Source organism: Triturus cristatus, chromosome 12 (assembly GCF_964204655.1).
Source record: "Triturus cristatus chromosome 12, aTriCri1.1, whole genome shotgun sequence".
Lineage (NCBI taxonomy): Eukaryota > Metazoa > Chordata > Amphibia > Caudata > Salamandridae > Triturus > Triturus cristatus.
The window spans coordinates 727,399,873-727,418,685 of NC_140595.1; the positions used below are offsets into that span (position 1 = coordinate 727,399,873).

An 18,813-nucleotide genomic window follows, 5' to 3' on the forward strand; every position below is an offset into this window, starting at 1 on the left:
CGCCTCATTTGGAGTCAATTCCCTGCTTTTGGCCATCCAGCGCTACCGCACCGGTTACCACAGCGCCTGCCTGAGGGTGCTACGGGGTTGGCTTTCAGTACTGCTTGGACCTCAGCAACGCTGTATTGGCTGTGGTTTGAAGCATCGTCAACATAGCTTCTGTTTCTTCGCCTTTGTCATAGCCGTGTGCGGCAGCCTCTGTGTTGTTTTATTCAAGTGAGGCATTTCTGACAGGATTCCTGACGGCAGCCGAGCATTCCTTCTCGCGCGCTCGCAACTGATCCGTCATAATTGACACTCCTCTGCTGAGGTGAATGGGGGTGCGTTTCTGACTTCATCCACCAGGTGGCAGCGTGGCTCTTCTTAACGATCCGGTTGTGGGGAAAATACAACAATTTCTTCATCTTAAGGGCTCCAGCGAAATTCTCCACATATCCAGGATATAGCTGTGTAAATCCTTCTTTGTAATGTGTTTTCTTCGTTTTCGCTGATGGGCACAGCTTGTGGAATCTTCTGCCTCTCATTTCACGCTGACAGGCACAGCTGCACATAGTTTTTGTCACTGATGGGCACAGTTATCATCACTGTGGTCGCGCTTGTCTGCTCACGCTGACCAGCTCAGTTTTCCTTTGCTAACATTCTCAGTCACACGTTCTGTTGATCCTCCTGTGTGGTGTGTTCGCCAGAGTATTGTAGTGTATGTTGGTTATTCAATTGTATTTTTGATGACTGTCCAAACTGGTACCTGTGCTAATTTTCTGTACTGCTCCATCATATATTGAAATGTACATTGACTTTTGTATGGGGTGGGGTGTAAAACAATTTTGAGTATATTGGGTTTTCTCCTCTTCATTTTCCAACGTTGTTCATTGTTTTGTTTTGCTGTATTTTACCTCCTCCCTCATAGTTATTGTAAATTATGGCAGCTGCTAATATGTCGCAGCCCCCACCTTTCCTTAACGAGGCAGGAGAACCTATTCTGCCTTGGAAACAATGGTTTGGGTTACTGGAGTCCTATCTTATTGCTATTGGAGGGGAGAAGTTTTCCCATTTACGCAAGTTACACACCCTGCTACACAATTTGGGCGTGGAGGGACGCAAGGTCTATGATGACATTTCGACTAATGCAGAAGGGGGAAGTGATAGTGATGACGATGAAAATGTGTATATTGTGGCAGTAAACAAACTAGAAAAGCATTTCAGTAAAAGGATAAACGTAGTGTTAGAGAGACATAAATTCTTCTCAAGAACACAGGGAAAAAATGAGAAGGTTAAACCATTTATTGCAGCCTTAAAGGGTCTAGCGAACACATGTGAGTTTGAGTCCCTTCAGGATTCCCTGATTAGAGACCAGTTGGTCAGGTGCACCAACAATCATAAGATTCAGGAGAGGCTGCTTGTGGCCAATCCTAACCTCAAGGAAGCCATAGATATAGCGGTAGGGATTGAGCACACGGCAGATTGTATGGTTGAAATGAAAGGTGAAGGGGGCAAAACCATGGAGGTCAATGCCATAAGCAAAGATCACAAAAGTAAGATAGCTAACACCCCACTTCAGGGAAATAAATTCAAGTGTTATAGATGTGGGAGCCCTACACACTTAGCCAATAACCCGATTTGCCAAGCACGTTCTGTTGTCTGCCACAAATGTGGGAAAAAAGGACATTTGTCCAGGGTATGTCATGATCAGCGCTCTAAAGCGGTGTTGGAGATTGAGCCACAATTATTTCCTGATCCCAAGTTAATTTTTCAACTTAAAGACAAAAACAATACCGATAAATTCCCATCTTGCAACATTACCCTGGATAACAAAACCCTAACGGTCTTTGCTGATTCATGTTCCCCTTACACCCTGGTTGATGCCACCATATTTTCTCAACTGTTTCCCTCATGGGAAGAAACGGTACAACCTCCGGACATACAACCAGGAGGCTACAATGGGGACCCTATACCCCTATTAGGTATTACCACTAAGGAAATAGGGTTCAAAGGAAGGAACACAGTGGGCAAGATATACATTACCCAGAAGGGGTCCAACTTGTTGGGATGGAAACACCAGAGGGAACTCGGGATTAAGTTAGACCCCAACAGTCCCGACCAAGTCCTCTTAGTGGATCCCTCGGTGGGAGGGATGGATGTTTGCAATGATTTCCCCAAAGTGTTTTCTGATGACCTAGGATTACTCAAGAATTATCAGCATTCCATCAAATTGAAATCCAATGCCAAACCGGTAGCACACAAAGCCAGACCCATACCACATTTAATGCACGTGCCTCTTCAAAATGAGCTAGACAGATTGCTGTCGTTGGGGGTGATCGAACCCATAGAGTGTTCACAGTGGTTGGCCCCCATTGTTCTTACCACCAAGGCTACCAGTAAGGACATCAGGCTCTGTGTGGACCTCAGGGACCTTAACCAAAACATATGGGTAGACAGGCACCCCCTTCCACGTATTCATGAGGTGCTTACCCTCATTAATGGTGCGAGTTGTTTCAGCGTTCTCGACTTATCCTCTGCCTATCACCAGGTGGAGCTTCATCCCAACTCACGGCATCTCACCTCCTTTGTGACACCCCTAGGAGCCTTCCAATTCCGTCGCATGCCTTTTGGGTTGGCTTCTGCTGCGGCCGCCTTCCAGAGGATCATGCAGCATGTCTTGAAAGACCTTCCCAGAACACTCTGTTTTCAAGATGACATATTAATCTACGGGAAGGACTTAAATGAGCATAACGTCACCCTCAGGATGGTCTTGTCCAACTTGGAAAAATCAGGGCTCACTCTAAAAAAGGAGAAATGTCGTATAGGGGTGGGATCGGTTGAGTATCTAGGACACACCACCTCTCAAGATGCGATCAAACCCAAAATAGACCTAGTTAAGGCGATTAGGGACACTGAGGCCCCTAAAGGTGTTCAAGACCTTAAATCATTTTTGGGCCTTTCCGAATACTATTCAAAATTTGTGAGGAACTATTCCTCAATAGTGGAACCTTTACGTAACCTACTCAAATCCAGAACCTTGTATGTGTGGTCCGATGCCTGTCAGAAGGCCTTTGATCTTGTCAAAGAAAGCATAATTTCTGCACCACCCCTGGGTAGGTTTGACCCGAACAAAACCACAATCCTTTCCACTGATGCAAGCAATAACGGGTTGGGGGCCAGTCTCACCCAAATGGGGGAAGGCAAGGAACACATTGTGGCCTTTGCATCTCGAGCTCTTAAGGGGGCAGAAATCAACTACTCAGTGGTGGAGAAAGAAGCACTAGCTTGTTTCTGGGCGATTAAACACTTCCGCTTCTTTCTGTGGGGTATCCCTTTTACTGTAAAGACGGACCACAAACCACTGATGTTTGCTTTCACCACCAAAGGGGCTAACAAAACCACTCCCAGAATTGCTAGATGGATTCTGGGACTGGAAGGATACAATTTTTGTGTGAGATATATGCCAGGTCATCAAAACACGGTTGCTGACTTTCTGTCACGGTCTCCCTCAGAGGGAGAAAGTGCTCCTGTTAGCTGTGAATGTGATGATGTGATTTTGCAACTCACATGCCTAAAAAAAGAAGAATGGAATGACAGTATGCAAAATGATGCAGAGATGTGTTCAATTAAAGAGTTCATCAAGAATGGTTGGCCGGAAAACAAGAATGATATTCCTATCAGTTTAAGTAAATTCTGGGATGTCAGAGTAGAACTCAATATACAAGGCAATGTGGTTTGCAGAGGGGAGAAAGTGATTCCACCGGAGAACCTGAGAGAAAAGATTGTGGGGCTTGCGCATGCAGGACACTTAGGGCGAAGCCTAACCAAGAATAAAATCAGACTGGAATATTGGTGGCCAGGTATGGACGCCATGACGGAACAGGTGGTGAGAAATTGTGTAGACTGTAGCCGGAGTGACAAAACTCACCAGACCCACAAGCCCCCCCTGTCGCCTGTCGAAGTGCCTAATCGACCATGGTCAAAGTTAGCCTTGGACATCATGGGTCCCCTCAACCTAAGAACATTAAAGGAACGGTTCATTCTGGTGCTAGTGGACTATCATTCAAGGTGGTTGGCCTACAAATGTGTCCAGCAGATAGACACAAGAGTCCTCATACAATTCTTAGAAAGTGTGTTCTTTGAGGAAGGGTTACCTGATACCCTTATAACAGACAATGGAGTACAGTTCACTTCGGACAAGATGAAAGAATTTCTGTATCACCGGGGCATCACTCACCTCAAATCTGCTTTGTACTGTCCCCGTGCAAACGGGTTAGTGGAAAGGATCAACCGGTTGTTCAAAGAGTGTTTGCAGAGAGCAGAAGTAATGGGGACACCAGCAAATTCAGCGTTAGTGGAAACAGTATGGGCCTATCGCACTTCTCCAAACAGTGTGACTGGGGTTTCTCCGTTCACCTCTCTCAAAGGAAGGATCCCAAAGACCAAATTAACTCCACCGGTAGGGCCAAGGAAGGACGCCGGTGTAGTAAACAGAGGTGAAATCTCAAGGAAAGTGGAGGAACACCGAGCTAAATACAAAGTCAGGTATGACCAGACCAAACATGTAAAAACACAAATGTTCAAAGAAGGTGATTGGGTCCGGGTGGATTTACCTAAAGCACGCAGGAAAGAAGCGTCAAGATTTTCGGATCCTTACAAAATAACTAGTGTGGGTAGGAATGTAGTCCATCTCGACAATGGCCAAACATGGAGCATGGACAGAATCATTCCTCATGGACAAGGGGGTGACTTGGACAACGAAAGTGACCCGGAGACAGAGTTGCAAACCCTCAGTCACAGAAGGTCTATGAGAGCAAGGAGCTCACCTGTATGGACCAGAGACTACTGTGTTAAATGAGAATTATTGTCAAATGTTCCTTGTGGTTCCTTACCTAGCTTTGTTGTTCTACTGCTTACATTGTTCTGCAGTGACCTTTCGCTGCTTGTTAAATCTGCTATGTCTCTCTTTGCCCTATGCAGGGAGGTGTGTTGTAATCGCCTACTTGGTACGTTCCTTTCCCCCCCCCTCCTTCCTCCTCCCTTGGTTCTTCCCTCTCCCTGTCACCAACATTCCATTGCACCCTTCCTCTGACTAGGCTGGATCCTGTGGTGGTGTATGACCATTAAAGAAGAGTTCTTACTTACCTGCCTTCTGGTCATCTTTATAACAGTACTTTACCCGTAACTTGAATTTTCTTCCATAGGAAACCATTGACTGTTTTTCTGTGAAATTTCTTCTAAGTGTCGATTTTGCAAACATGTAAATATTCCTTAAAAATCGCCTGTATAACTTAAACGCAGTTTCTCAACTGCTTACAGGTGGTACAGTAGTGCTGGATCTAGGATCCAACACTGACCTAGAAAAAGGAACCATAACCCCACTTACCTGCTAAGTGAATTTCCTTCCATAGGATAACATTGGTAATTTGATCTGCAAAAGTTGTTAAGTGTCAACTTGTAAAATAGCAAAATATTGCTTAAAAATCACAACAGTAACTAAAACGAATTTACTCACTTGTTTCCAAGAACTGTCCCAGGACTGAATCTAGGATCCAGTCCTGGATTTAGAAAAGTAATCCTGAAAGTAGTTAATTGCATATAACTTAAAATTCCTATTGAGCTCAATGTATTATTGTGATTCAAATTGTGTTGCCTATTGCAATAAACTGTAACTATGACCTGCAAAAGTCAATTGCCTATTGCAAAGTATTTAACTAAAGCATCTCATTCTGAGAAAGTATATTTTGATACCTATTGTTGGTTCTAAAATAAAACAACAATATCTTTTGTATGCAAACCAATGGCCTAGAGTTCAGTTCTTGAGTGTGTGAGACCATTTGCTGACTGAGTGTGTACAACAAATGTTTTACACTGTACTCTGATACTGCCTTACTGCTCGGCAAGCTACCACTTTAGAGAGTAAGGTTATATCTAACTTTAGCCTCTGCCAAACCTCTGGGGACTGGGGACTCTGTGCACACTGTACCTATTTGGGAACAGTATATACAGAGCCACTTTCTCACAGTAGTGATAAAGGGATTAGAGTCCTAAGGCCAACATAAAGATACAGCAAAACGTGAGGTGAAAAGCAAAAAGGTTGCTGGTAGGCCACCTTAAGGATGCCAGGTCTAACAAAAACTGAACTTAGGATAACATGAGTAAAACATCAGGTTTCTCTACTGCATTTGGTGAGACAAGTGGGCCTTCTTTTATCTTCCATTCAAGCAATCTTTGACAGACCCCTTTATTATAGAGCTTTTCAAGGATTAAAGATAAGGCACTTACAAAGGAGTCCCAAATACTCAGAGATGGTTGACTTCTGTAATATGGGTCGTAGACTAAAAGCAGCGCAAAAACAGAGTGCAACAGGGTCCAAAAAACTTGAGTGCCACAAGAGAGATTGAATGCAAGCGTATCCTTTTACAGATCCAGAGATATACTCATGCAATTTTTGTTTTTAGGACAGAACGTGCATGATGAAAAAAACATTGTTTTTAAAAAGCGCATTGCAGAATATCAGTACTTTGATGTGGGAAAACATCAAAACTTTCAAACAAAATATTTGTAGGCAGCTTACAGCAAGTTGTTGTGGCCGAGTGGTTAAGGCGATGGACTCGAAATCCATTGGGGTATTCCCGCGCAGGTTCGAATCCTGCCAACAACGAGAATCTTTTTATTATCGGCTACAATTTCAGAAGTTAACCTTTAGTATTTCTTCCATTTCAGTTTTATAAATAGGTGGCTTATTTTTGTGTCACTATTGCCTCTCCACATATTTGTTATCGCTACCTCTTTCATGTCTTTGCTACACCTCATTCCTACTTTAGCACTGGTGTAAACGCTTCAAATTATTATACCGTTGCTCTCTCATTCATACCTGCGCATGCACTTGAAAGTTACTTTACCAATAAAAGACGCAAAGAGAGAAATAGAACAAAAGTGCTGGCTGGATTGGCAAACACACTTCATAAAACTGCATTTTCTTTTTATTCTCCCCCGTGTTACATGCTTAACCTCCCCATGTGTAATTTCTCTTAACCTGCTGTCCCAGGAAGAGACTTTCATCTACAGGCTCTTTCTGTGTTTTTTTCCCTAGTCTGTCTTTCCCATTTCTTAGCTGTGTAACTGTTCCTTTACGCGCTCTATTTAAACGCCATCAATCTCATTTGAGCTCCTTGCTCCCGCTTCTGTTTTCTCCACCTCTCATACTGCCAGTTCTCTCTTTCTCTGTGGTTGGTGGCTACTTTCCTGAGCTTCCGAAGCCACGTGGTTCCTGCCTCTTGTTGTCAGACTTGAATTGGAAAAGGAACCATATTAACAAGCCTTTACCACTCACACACGGCGGAAGTTTATACTTTAATTCAGTGAGCTAAGAAAAGCGTGTTGTGGGTCCCCTACGAGCCATGGTGCTTGCTTCATCATGATTTGGCACCAGTCATTAGCCGCAGCTCTGCTAATGAGCCACTGAGGTCAGTTTCAATATTTACTCAAAAACATAACCATGCAGCCCACCCCTCAACTGTGTATTTATCTTGCTTTTCTGCTGTTCGTGTGATTAGCTGGGAGGAGCTCACGGCGACATCCTCCCTATAAAAGTGTAGATGGATCACTCTCTAACTCTTTCTTGCTTCACATACAAATGGCTTGAAAGGTGCAGGGAAGATGCAGGTCTAATAGACAGAATAGAAGGTCTGTGCCAGGTGGGTTTCTCTGCATTGGTGTCCCATCACAGGTCCGCAAGTGTAATGTGTGATCTTTGACTCCTGGCATTTCACAAGCAGGCGGCCAGGAAACGGTTTCAGCCTATCAACCACTGAGGAGACGCAGCCTCTGAATGAGGAATGAGGAAGCATTGAATACATCCAGCCTATCACAGGAATAGCCCTGAGTGTTCCGAATTATAAATTCTCCATGTCACTGTATGTCGTTGAGCCCAAGTAGCTCGCCGTGATGGTATAGTGGTTAGTACTCTGCGTTGTGGCCGCAGCAACCTCGGTTTGAATCCGAGTCACGGCATTGTGGTTGGCAATGTCACGGCAGTTGGGTGTTTATTTTACAGAATTAGCAAATGTGCCAGTGGTTTTTGTAAAATGTCTATTAAAAACAGATCCTTTCAAATATTTAAACCATCTAACAACAAATGATTTAAACTCGCATGATTATAAGCTGTAGCTATAATGTATTTACTTACATAAATTATCGTTCTTGAACCTATTGGGGGTGGAGGGGGAGCGGAGCTCACCCCCCAGGTGCAGTTGAGTGACCTGTGTTGTGGCTCTCTAGAGGGAAGGCACAAATTTTGCTGTCACCCAGCCCAATCCAGATGTGTATTGGGGCCAGGTTTCAGGCAAATAGAGCAGTAAGTGCAGAGACATGTTCACTCTCTAAAAGTGGCATTTCTAAAATAGTAAAGTTAAATCCAACCTCACCAGTAAGTAGGATTTTCAATAAATAAATAAAGCTACTCCTCTCCGATATGGAATTACCAAATAAAAAGTATAGGGGAATACACAGAGCTAACCTATGAGAGGGGTAGACCTCACAGTAGTGAAAAATGAAATAGACTGTTTGGTACTTACAGGACACGCGAACCACCAAAGTACATATCTTATGTTTTACTTACATAGCATCATGCACCTAGGACTACCTAGGGCCTACCTTAGGTGTAAATTATATGTAATAAAAGGGGAGTTTAAGGCTTGGCAAGTAGGCTGGGACTCCCCTGGGAGACCCCTGAGTCTATGCCCAGAACCATAACTCTGCCAGTCGAGTACTTACCTAAAAGCCGATAACTCACTTTTCTTCCATAGGCTAACATTGAGTGGTTTCACTTGGAAATTCTTCTAAGTGGTGTGGAGTTTTGGAACTTTAAAATATTCATCTAAAATCAGACGAACAACGAATTCAGATTTACTCACCTGTTATCAGGAGAGACCTCAGTGCTGCATCTTGGAGCTCAGTACTGACCCTGTAAAGTAATTTTAACCGTACTTACCAGTAACTCGAATTTCCTTCCATGGGATATCATTGCCTGCTTTTTGCTGAAAATTTTCTAAGTGTCGATTTTTGAAACTTACAAATATTCTTTAAAAATCGTACCAACTGTGAAAACGTAATTGTTTACCTGTTTTAGATAGATGTCCCAGTACTGAGCCTAGGAGCCCAGCACTGGATTACAAAAGTAACGAGAACGTACTTTACCCGTAACTTGAATTTTCTTCCATAGGAAACCATTGACTGTTTTTCTGTGAAATTTCTTTTAAGTGTCGATTTTGCAAACATGTAAATATTCCTTAAAAATCGCCTGTATAACTTAAACGCAGTTTCTCAACTGCTTACAGGTGGTACAGTAGTGCTGGATCTAGGATCCAACACTGACCTAGAAAAAGTAACCATAACCCCACTTACCTGCTAAGTGAATTTCCTTCCATAGGATAACATTGGTAATTTGATCAGCAAAAGTTTCTAAGTGTCAACTTTTAAAATAGCAAAATATTGCTTAAAAATCACAACAGTAACTAAAACGAATTTACTCACTTGTTTCCAAGAACTGTCCCAGGACTGAATCTAGGATCCAGTCCTGGATTTAGAAAAGTAATCCTGAAAGTAATTAATTGCATATAACTTAAAATTCCCATTGAGCTCAATGTATTATTGTGATTCAAATTGTGTTGCCTATTGCAATAAACTGTAACTATGACCTGCAAAAGTCAATTGCCTATTGCAAAGTATTTAACTAAAGCATCTCATTCTGAGCAAGTATATTTTGATACCTATTGTTGGTTCTAAAATAAAACAACAATATCTTTTGTATGCAAACCAATGGCCTAGAATTCAGTTCTTGAGTGTGTGAGACCATTTGCTGACTGAGTGTGTACAACAAATGTTTTACACTGTACTCTGATACTGCCTTACTGCTCGGCAAGCTACCACTTTAGAGAGTAAGGTTATATCTAACTTTAGCCTCTGCCAAACCTCTGGGGACTGGGGACTCTGTGCACACTGTACCTATTTGGGAACAGTATATACAGAGCCACTTTCTCACAGTAGTGATAAAGTGATTTGAGTCCTAAGGCCAACATAAAGATACAGCAAAACGTGAGGTGAAAAGCAAAAAGGTTGCTGGTAGGCCACCTTAAGGATGCCAGGTCTACCAAAAACTGAACTAAGGATAACATGAGTAAAACATCAGGTTTCTCTACTGCATTTGGTGAGACAAGTGGGCCTTCTTTTATCTTCCATTCAAGCAATCTTTGACAGACCCCTTTATTATAGAGCTTTTCAAGGATTAAAGATAAGGCACTTACAAAGGAGTCCCAAATACTCAGAGATGGTTGACTTCTGTAATATGGGTCGTAGACTAAAAGCAGCGCAAAAACAGAGTGCAACAGGGTCCAAAAAACTTGAGTGCCACAAGGGAGTTTGAATGCAAGCGTATCCTTTTACAGATCCAGAGATGTACTCATGCAATTTTTGTTTTTAGGACAGAACGTGCATGATGAAAAAAACATTGTTTTTAAAAAGCGCATTGCAGAATATCAGTACTTTGATGTGGGAAAACTTCAAAACTTTCAAACAAAATATTTGTAGGCAGCTTACAGCAAGTTGTTGTGGCCGAGTGGTTAAGGCGATGGACTCGAAATCCATTGGGGTATCCCCGCGCAGGTTCGAATCCTGCCAACAACGAGAATCTTTTTATTATCGGCTACAATTTCAGAAGTTAACCTTTAGTATTTCTTCCATTTCAGTTTTATAAATAGGTGGCTTATTTTTGTGTCACTATTGCCTCTCCACATATTTGTTATCGCTACCCCTTTCATGTCTTTGCTACACCTCATTCCTACTTTAGCACTGGTGTAAACGCTTCAAATTATTATACCGTTGCTCTCTCATTCATACCTGCGCATGCACTTGAAAGTTACTTTACCAATAAAAGACGCAAAGAGAGAAATAGAACAAAAGTGCTGGCTGGATTGGCAAACACACTTCATAAAACTGCATTTTCTTTTTTAATCTCCCCCGTGTTACATGCTTAACCTCCCCATGTGTAATTTCTCTTAACCTGCTGTCCCAGGAAGAGAATTTCATCTACAGGCTCTTTCTGTGTTTTTTTCCCTAGTCTGTCTTTCCCATTTCTTAGCTGTGTAACTGTTCCTTTACGCGCTCTATTTAAACGCCATCAATCTCATTTGAGCTCCTTGCTCCCGCTTCTGTTTTCTCCACCTCTCATACTGCCAGTTCTCTCTTTCTCTGTGGTTGGTGGCTACTTTCCTGAGCTTCCGAAGCCACGTGGTTCCTGCCTCTTGTTGTCAGGCTTGAATTGGAAAAGGAACCATATTAACAAGCCTTTACCACACACACACGGCGGAAGTTTATACTTTAATTCAGTGAGCTAAGAAAAGCGTGTTGTGAGTCCCCTACGAGCCATGGTGCTTGCTTCATCATGATTTGGCACCAGTCATTAGCCGCAGCTCTGCTAATGAGCCACTGAGGTCAGTTTCAATATTTACTCAAAAACATAACCATGCAGCCCACCCCTCAACTGTGTATTTATCTTGCTTTTCTGCTGTTCGTGTGATTAGCTGGGAGGAACTCACGGCGACATCCTCCCTATAAAAGTGTAGATGGATCACTCTCTAACTCTTTCTTGCTTCACATACAAATGGCTTGAAAGGTGCAGGGAAGATGCAGGTCTAATAGACAGAATAGAAGGTCTGTGCCAGGTGGGTTTCTCTGCATTGGTGTCCCATCACAGGTCCGCAAGTGTAATGTGTGAACTTTGACTCCTGGCATTTCACAAGCAGGCGGCCAGGAAACGGTTTCAGCCTATCAACCACTGAGGAGACGCAGCCTCTGAATGAGGAATGAGGAAGCAATGAATACATCCAGCCTATCACAGGAATAGCCCTGAGTGTTCCGAATTATAAATTCTCCATGTCACTGTATGTCGTTGAGCCCAAGTAGCTCGCCGTGATCGTATAGTGGTTAGTACTCTGCGTTGTGGCCGCAGCAACCTCGGTTTGAATCCGAGTCACGGCATTGTGGTTGGCAATGTCACGGCAGTTGGGTGTTAATTTTACAGAATTAGCAAATGTGCCAGTGGTTTTTGTAAAATGTCTATTAAAAACAGATCCTTTCAAATATTTAAACCATCTAACAACAAATGATTTAAACTCGCATGATTATAAGCTGTAGCTATAATGTATTTACTTACATAAATTATCGTTCTTGAACCTATTGGGGGTGGAGGGGGAGCGGAGCTCACCCCCCAGGTGCAGTTGAGTGACCTGTGTTGTGGCTCTCTAGAGGGAAGGCACAAATTTTGCTGTCACCCAGCCCAATCCAGACGTGTATTGGGGCCAGGTTTCAGGCAAATAGAGCAGTAAGTGCAGAGACATGTTCACTCTCTAAAAGTGGCATTTCTAAAATAGTAAAGTTAAATCCAACCTCACCAGTAAGTAGGATTTTCAATAAATAAATAAAGCTACTCCTCTCCGATATGGAATTACCAAATAAAAAGTATAGGGGAATACACAGAGCTAACCTATGAGAGGGGTAGACCTCACAGTAGTGAAAAATGAAATAGACTGTTTGGTACTTACAGGACACGCGAACCACCAAAGTACATATCTTATTTTTTACTTACATAGCATCATGCACCTAGGACTACCTAGGGCCTACCTTAGGTGTAAATTATATGTAATAAAAGGGGAGTTTAAGGCTTGGCAAGTAGGCTGGGACTCCCCTGGGAGACCCCTGAGTCTATGCCCAGAACCATAACTCTGCCAGTCGAGTACTTACCTAAAAGCCGATAACTCACTTTTCTTCCATAGGCTAAAATTTCGTTGTTTCACTTGGAAATTCTTCTAAGTGGTGTGGAGTTTTGGAACTTTAAAATATTCATCTAAAATCAGCCGAACAACGAATTCTGATTTACTCACCTGTTATCGGGAGAGACCTCAGTGCTGCATCTTGGAGCTCAGTACTGACCCTGAAAAGTAATTTTAACCGTACTTACCAGTAACTCGAATTTCCTTCCATGGGATATCATTGCCTGCTTTTTGCTGAAAATTTTCTAAGTGTCGATTTTTGAAACTTACAAATATTCTTTAAAAATCGTACCAACTGTGAAAACGTAATTGTTTACCTGTTTTAGATAGATGTCCCAGTACTGAGCCTAGGAGCCCAGCACTGGATTACAAAAGTAACGAGAACGTACTTTACCCGTAACTTGAATTTTCTTCCATAGGAAACCATTGACTGTTTTTCTGTGAAATTTCTTCTAAGTGTCGATTTTGCAAACATGTAAATATTCCTTAAAAATCGCCTGTATAACTTAAACGCAGTTTCTCAACTGCTTACAGGTGGTACAGTAGTGCTGGATCTAGGATCCAACACTGACCTAGAAAAAGTAACCATAACCCCACTTACCTGCTAAGTGAATTTCCTTCCATAGGATAACATTGGTAATTTGATCAGCAAAAGTTTCTAAGTGTCAACTTTTAAAATAGCAAAATATTGCTTAAAAATCACAACAGTAACTAAAACGAATTTACTCACTTGTTTCCAAGAACTGTCCCAGGACTGAATCTAGGATCCAGTCCTGGATTTAGAAAAGTAATCCTGAAAGTAATTAATTGCATATAACTTAAAATTCCCATTGAGCTCAATGTATTATTGTGATTCAAATTGTGTTGCCTATTGCAATAAACTGTAACTATGACCTGCAAAAGTCAATTGCCTATTGCAAAGTATTTAACTAAAGCATCTCATTCTGAGCAAGTATATTTTGATACCTATTGTTGGTTCTAAAATAAAACAACAATATCTTTTGTATGCAAACCAATGGCCTAGAGTTCAGTTCTTGAGTGTGTGAGACCATTTGCTGACTGAGTGTGTACAACAAATGTTTTACACTGTACTCTGATACTGCCTTACTGCTCGGCAAGCTACCACTTTAGAGAGTAAGGTTATATCTAACTTTAGCCTCTGCCAAACCTCTGGGGACTGGGGACTCTGTGCACACTGTACCTATTTGGGAACAGTATATACAGAGCCACTTTCTCACAGTAGTGATAAAGTGATTAGAGTCCTAAGGCCAACATAAAGATACAGCAAAACGTGAGGTGAAAAGCAAAAAGGTTGCTGGTAGGCCACCTTAAGGATGCCAGGTCTACCAAAAACTGAACTAAGGATAACATGAGTAAAACATCAGGTTTCTCTACTGCATTTGGTGAGACAAGTGGGCCTTCTTTTATCTTCCATTCAAGCAATCTTTGACAGACCCCTTTATTATAGAGCTTTTCAAGGATTAAAGATAAGGCACTTACAAAGGAGTCCCAAATACTCAGAGATGGTTGACTTCTGTAATATGGGTCGTAGACTAAAAGCAGCGCAAAAACAGAGTGCAACAGGGTCCAAAAAACTTGAGTGCCACAAGGGAGTTTGAATGCAAGCGTATCCTTTTACAGATCCAGAGATGTACTCATGCAATTTTTGTTTTTAGGACAGAACGTGCATGATGAAAAAAACATTGTTTTTAAAAAGCGCATTGCAGAATATCAGTACTTTGATGTGGGAAAACTTCAAAACTTTCAAACAAAATATTTGTAGGCAGCTTACAGCAAGTTGTTGTGGCCGAGTGGTTAAGGCGATGGACTCGAAATCCATTGGGGTATCCCCGCGCAGGTTCGAATCCTGCCAACAACGAGAATCTTTTTATTATCGGCTACAATTTCAGAAGTTAACCTTTAGTATTTCTTCCATTTCAGCTTTATAAATAGGTGGCTTATTTTTGTGTCACTATTGCCTCTCCACATATTTGTTATCGCTACCCCTTTCATGTCTTTGCTACACCTCATTCCTACTTTAGCACTGGTGTAAACGCTTCAAATTATTATACCGTTGCTCTCTCATTCATACCTGCGCATGCACTTGAAAGTTACTTTACCAATAAAAGACGCAAAGAGAGAAATAGAACAAAAGTGCTGGCTGGATTGGCAAACACACTTCATAAAACTGCATTTTCTTTTTTAATCTCCCCCGTGTTACATGCTTAACCTCCCCATGTGTAATTTCTCTTAACCTGCTGTCCCAGGAAGAGAATTTCATCTACAGGCTCTTTCTGTGTTTTTTTCCCTAGTCTGTCTTTCCCATTTCTTAGCTGTGTAACTGTTCCTTTACGCGCTCTATTTAAACGCCATCAATCTCATTTGAGCTCCTTGCTCCCGCTTCTGTTTTCTCCACCTCTCATACTGCCAGTTCTCTCTTTCTCTGTGGTTGGTGGCTACTTTCCTGAGCTTCCGAAGCCACGTGGTTCCTGCCTCTTGTTGTCAGGCTTGAATTGGAAAAGGAACCATATTAACAAGCCTTTACCACACACACACGGCGGAAGTTTATACTTTAATTCAGTGAGCTAAGAAAAGCGTGTTGTGGGTCCCCTACGAGCCATGGTGCTTGCTTCATCATGATTTGGCACCAGTCATTAGCCGCAGCTCTGCTAATGAGCCACTGAGGTCAGTTTCAATATTTACTCAAAAACATAACCATGCAGCCCACCCCTCAACTGTGTATTTATCTTGCTTTTCTGCTGTTCGTGTGATTAGCTGGGAGGAGCTCACGGCGACATCCTCCCTATAAAAGTGTAGATGGATCACTCTCTAACTCTTTCTTGCTTCACATACAAATGGCTTGAAAGGTGCAGGGAAGATGCAGGTCTAATAGACAGAATAGAAGGTCTGTGCCAGGTGGGTTTCTCTGCATTGGTGTCCCATCACAGGTCCGCAAGTGTAATGTGTGAACTTTGACTCCTGGCATTTCACAAGCAGGCGGCCAGGAAACGGTTTCAGCCTATCAACCACTGAGGAGACGCAGCCTCTGAATGAGGAATGAGGAAGCAATGAATACATCCAGCCTATCACAGGAATAGCCCTGAGTGTTCCGAATTATAAATTCTCCATGTCACTGTATGTCGTTGAGCCCAAGTAGCTCGCCGTGATCGTATAGTGGTTAGTACTCTGCGTTGTGGCCGCAGCAACCTCGGTTTGAATCCGAGTCACGGCATTGTGGTTGGCAATGTCACGGCAGTTGGGTGTTAATTTTACAGAATTAGCAAATGTGCCAGTGGTTTTTGTAAAATGTCTATTAAAAACAGATCCTTTCAAATATTTAAACCATCTAACAACAAATGATTTAAACTCGCATGATTATAAGCTGTAGCTATAATGTATTTACTTACATAAATTATCGTTCTTGAACCTATTGGGGGTGGAGGGGGAGCGGAGCTCACCCCCCAGGTGCAGTTGAGTGACCTGTGTTGTGGCTCTCTAGAGGGAAGGCACACATTTTGCTGTCACCCAGCCCAATCCAGACGTGTATTGGGGCCAGGTTTCAGGCAAATAGAGCAGTAAGTGCAGAGACATGTTCACTCTCTAAAAGTGGCATTTCTAAAATAGTAAAGTTAAATCCAACCTCACCAGTAAGTAGGATTTTCAATAAATAAATAAAGCTACTCCTCTCCGATATGGAATTAACAAATAAAAAGTATAGGGGAATACACTGAGCTAACCTATGAGAGGGGTAGACCTCACAGTAGTGAAAAATGAAATAGACTGTTTGGTACTTACAGGACACGCGAACCACCAAAGTACATATCTTATTTTTTACTTACATAGCATCATGCACCTAGGACTACCTAGGGCCTACCTTAGGTGTAAATTATATGTAATAAAAGGGGAGTTTAAGGCTTGGCAAGTAGGCTGGGACTCCCCTGGGAGACCCCTGAGTCTATGCCCAGAACCATAACTCTGCCAGTCGAGTACTTACCTAAAAGCCGATAACTCACTTTTCTTCCATAGGCTAAAATTTCGTTGTTTCACTTGGAAATTCTTCTAAGTGGTGTGGAGTTTTGGAACATTAAAATATTCATCTAAAATCAGCCGAACAACGAATTCTGATTTACTCACCTGTTATCGGGAGAGACCTCAGTGCTGCATCTTGGAGCTCAGTACTGACCCTGAAAAGTAATTTTAACCGTACTTACCAGTAACTCGAATTTCCTTCCATGGGATATCATTGCCTGCTTTTTGCTGAAAATTTTCTAAGTGTCGATTTTTGAAACTTACAAATATTCTTTAAAAATCGTACCAACTGTGAAAACGTAATTGTTTACCTGTTTTAGATAGATGTCCCAGTACTGAGCCTAGGAGCCCAGCACTGGATTACAAAAGTAACGAGAACGTACTTTACCCGTAACTTGAATTTTCTTCCATAGGAAACCATTGACTGTTTTTCTGTGAAATTTCTTTTAAGTGTCGATTTTGCAAACATGTAAATATTCCTTAAAAATCGCCTGTATAACTTAAACGCAGTTTCTCAACTGCTTACAGGTGGTACAGTAGTGCTGGATCTAGGATCCAACACTGACCTAGAAAAAGTAACCATAACCCCACTTACCTGCTAAGTGAATTTCCTTCCATAGGATAACATTGGTAATTTGATCAGCAAAAGTTTCTAAGTGTCAACTTTTAAAATAGCAAAATATTCGCTTAAAAATCACAACAGTAACTAAAACGAATTTACTCACTTGTTTCCAAGAACTGTCCCAGGACTGAATCTAGGATCCAGTCCTGGATTTAGAAAAGTAATCCTGAAAGTAATTAATTGCATATAACTTAAAATTCCCATTGAGCTCAATGTATTATTGTGATTCAAATTGTGTTGCCTATTGCAATAAACTGTAACTATGACCTGCAAAAGTCAATTGCCTATTGCAAAGTATTTAACTAAAGCATCTCATTCTGAGCAAGTATATTTTGATACCTATTGTTGGTTCTAAAATAAAACAACAATATCTTTTGTATGCAAACCAATGGCCTAGAATTCAGTTCTTGAGTGTGTGAGACCATTTGCTGACTGAGTGTGTACAACAAATGTTTTACACTGTACTCTGATACTGCCTTACTGCTCGGCAAGCTACCACTTTAGAGAGTAAGGTTATGTCTAACTTTAGCCTCTGCCAAACCTCTGGGGACTGGGGACTCTGTGCACACTGTACCTATTTGGGAACAGTATATACAGAGCCACTTTCTCACAGTAGTGATAAAGTGATTAGAGTCCTAAGGCCAACATAAAGATACAGCAAAACGTGAGGTGAAAAGCAAAAAGGTTGCTGGTAGGCCACCTTAAGGATGCCAGGTCTACCAAAAACTGAACTAAGGATAACATGAGTAAAACATCAGGTTTCTCTACTGCATTTGGTGAGACAAGTGGGCCTTCTTTTATCTTCCATTCAAGCAATCTTTGACAGACCCCTTTATTATAGAGCTTTTCAAGGATTAAAGATAAGGCACTTACAAAGGAGTCCCAAATACTCAGAGATGGTTGACTTCTGTAATATGGGTCGTAGACTAAAAGCAGCGCAAAAACAGAGTGCAACAGGGTCCAAAAAACTTGAGTGCCACAAGGGAGTTTGAATGCAAGCGTATCCTTTTACAGATCCAGAGATGTACTCATGCAATTTTTGTTTTTAGGACAGAACGTGCATGATGAAAAAAACATTGTTTTTAAAAAGCGCATTGCAGAATATCAGTACTTTGATGTGGGAAAACTTCAAAACTTTCAAACAAAATATTTGTAGGCAGCTTACAGCAAGTTGTTGTGGCCGAGTGGTTAAGGCGATGGACTCGAAATCCATTGGGGTATCCCCGCGCAGGTTCGAATCCTGCCAACAACGAGAATCTTTTTATTATCGGCTACAATTTCAGAAGTTAACCTTTAGTATTTCTTCCATTTCAGTTTTATAAATAGGTGGCTTATTTTTGTGTCACTATTGCC

General features: G+C 41.8%; 5 non-coding genes across 5 annotated transcripts; all 5 read left to right on the forward strand.

The window, feature by feature from the left end:
• The first annotated feature begins 6,561 nt into the window (after window positions 1–6,561).
• On the forward strand, window positions 6,562–6,643 carry TRNAS-CGA (transfer RNA serine (anticodon CGA)). The gene has a single exon. It is a non-coding gene; the product is annotated as a tRNA-Ser (tRNA).
• A 1,280-nt stretch (window positions 6,644–7,923) lies between these two features.
• On the forward strand, window positions 7,924–7,995 carry TRNAH-GUG (transfer RNA histidin (anticodon GUG)). The gene has a single exon. It is a non-coding gene; the product is annotated as a tRNA-His (tRNA).
• A 2,588-nt stretch (window positions 7,996–10,583) lies between these two features.
• On the forward strand, window positions 10,584–10,665 carry TRNAS-CGA (transfer RNA serine (anticodon CGA)). The gene has a single exon. It is a non-coding gene; the product is annotated as a tRNA-Ser (tRNA).
• A 3,941-nt stretch (window positions 10,666–14,606) lies between these two features.
• TRNAS-CGA (transfer RNA serine (anticodon CGA)) lies at window positions 14,607–14,688 on the forward strand. Its single transcript has one exon. It is a non-coding gene; the product is annotated as a tRNA-Ser (tRNA).
• Window positions 14,689–18,630: 3,942 nt separating this feature from the next.
• Window positions 18,631–18,712, forward strand: TRNAS-CGA (transfer RNA serine (anticodon CGA)). Its single transcript has one exon. It is a non-coding gene; the product is annotated as a tRNA-Ser (tRNA).
• The last annotated feature ends 101 nt before the right edge of the window (window positions 18,713–18,813 follow it).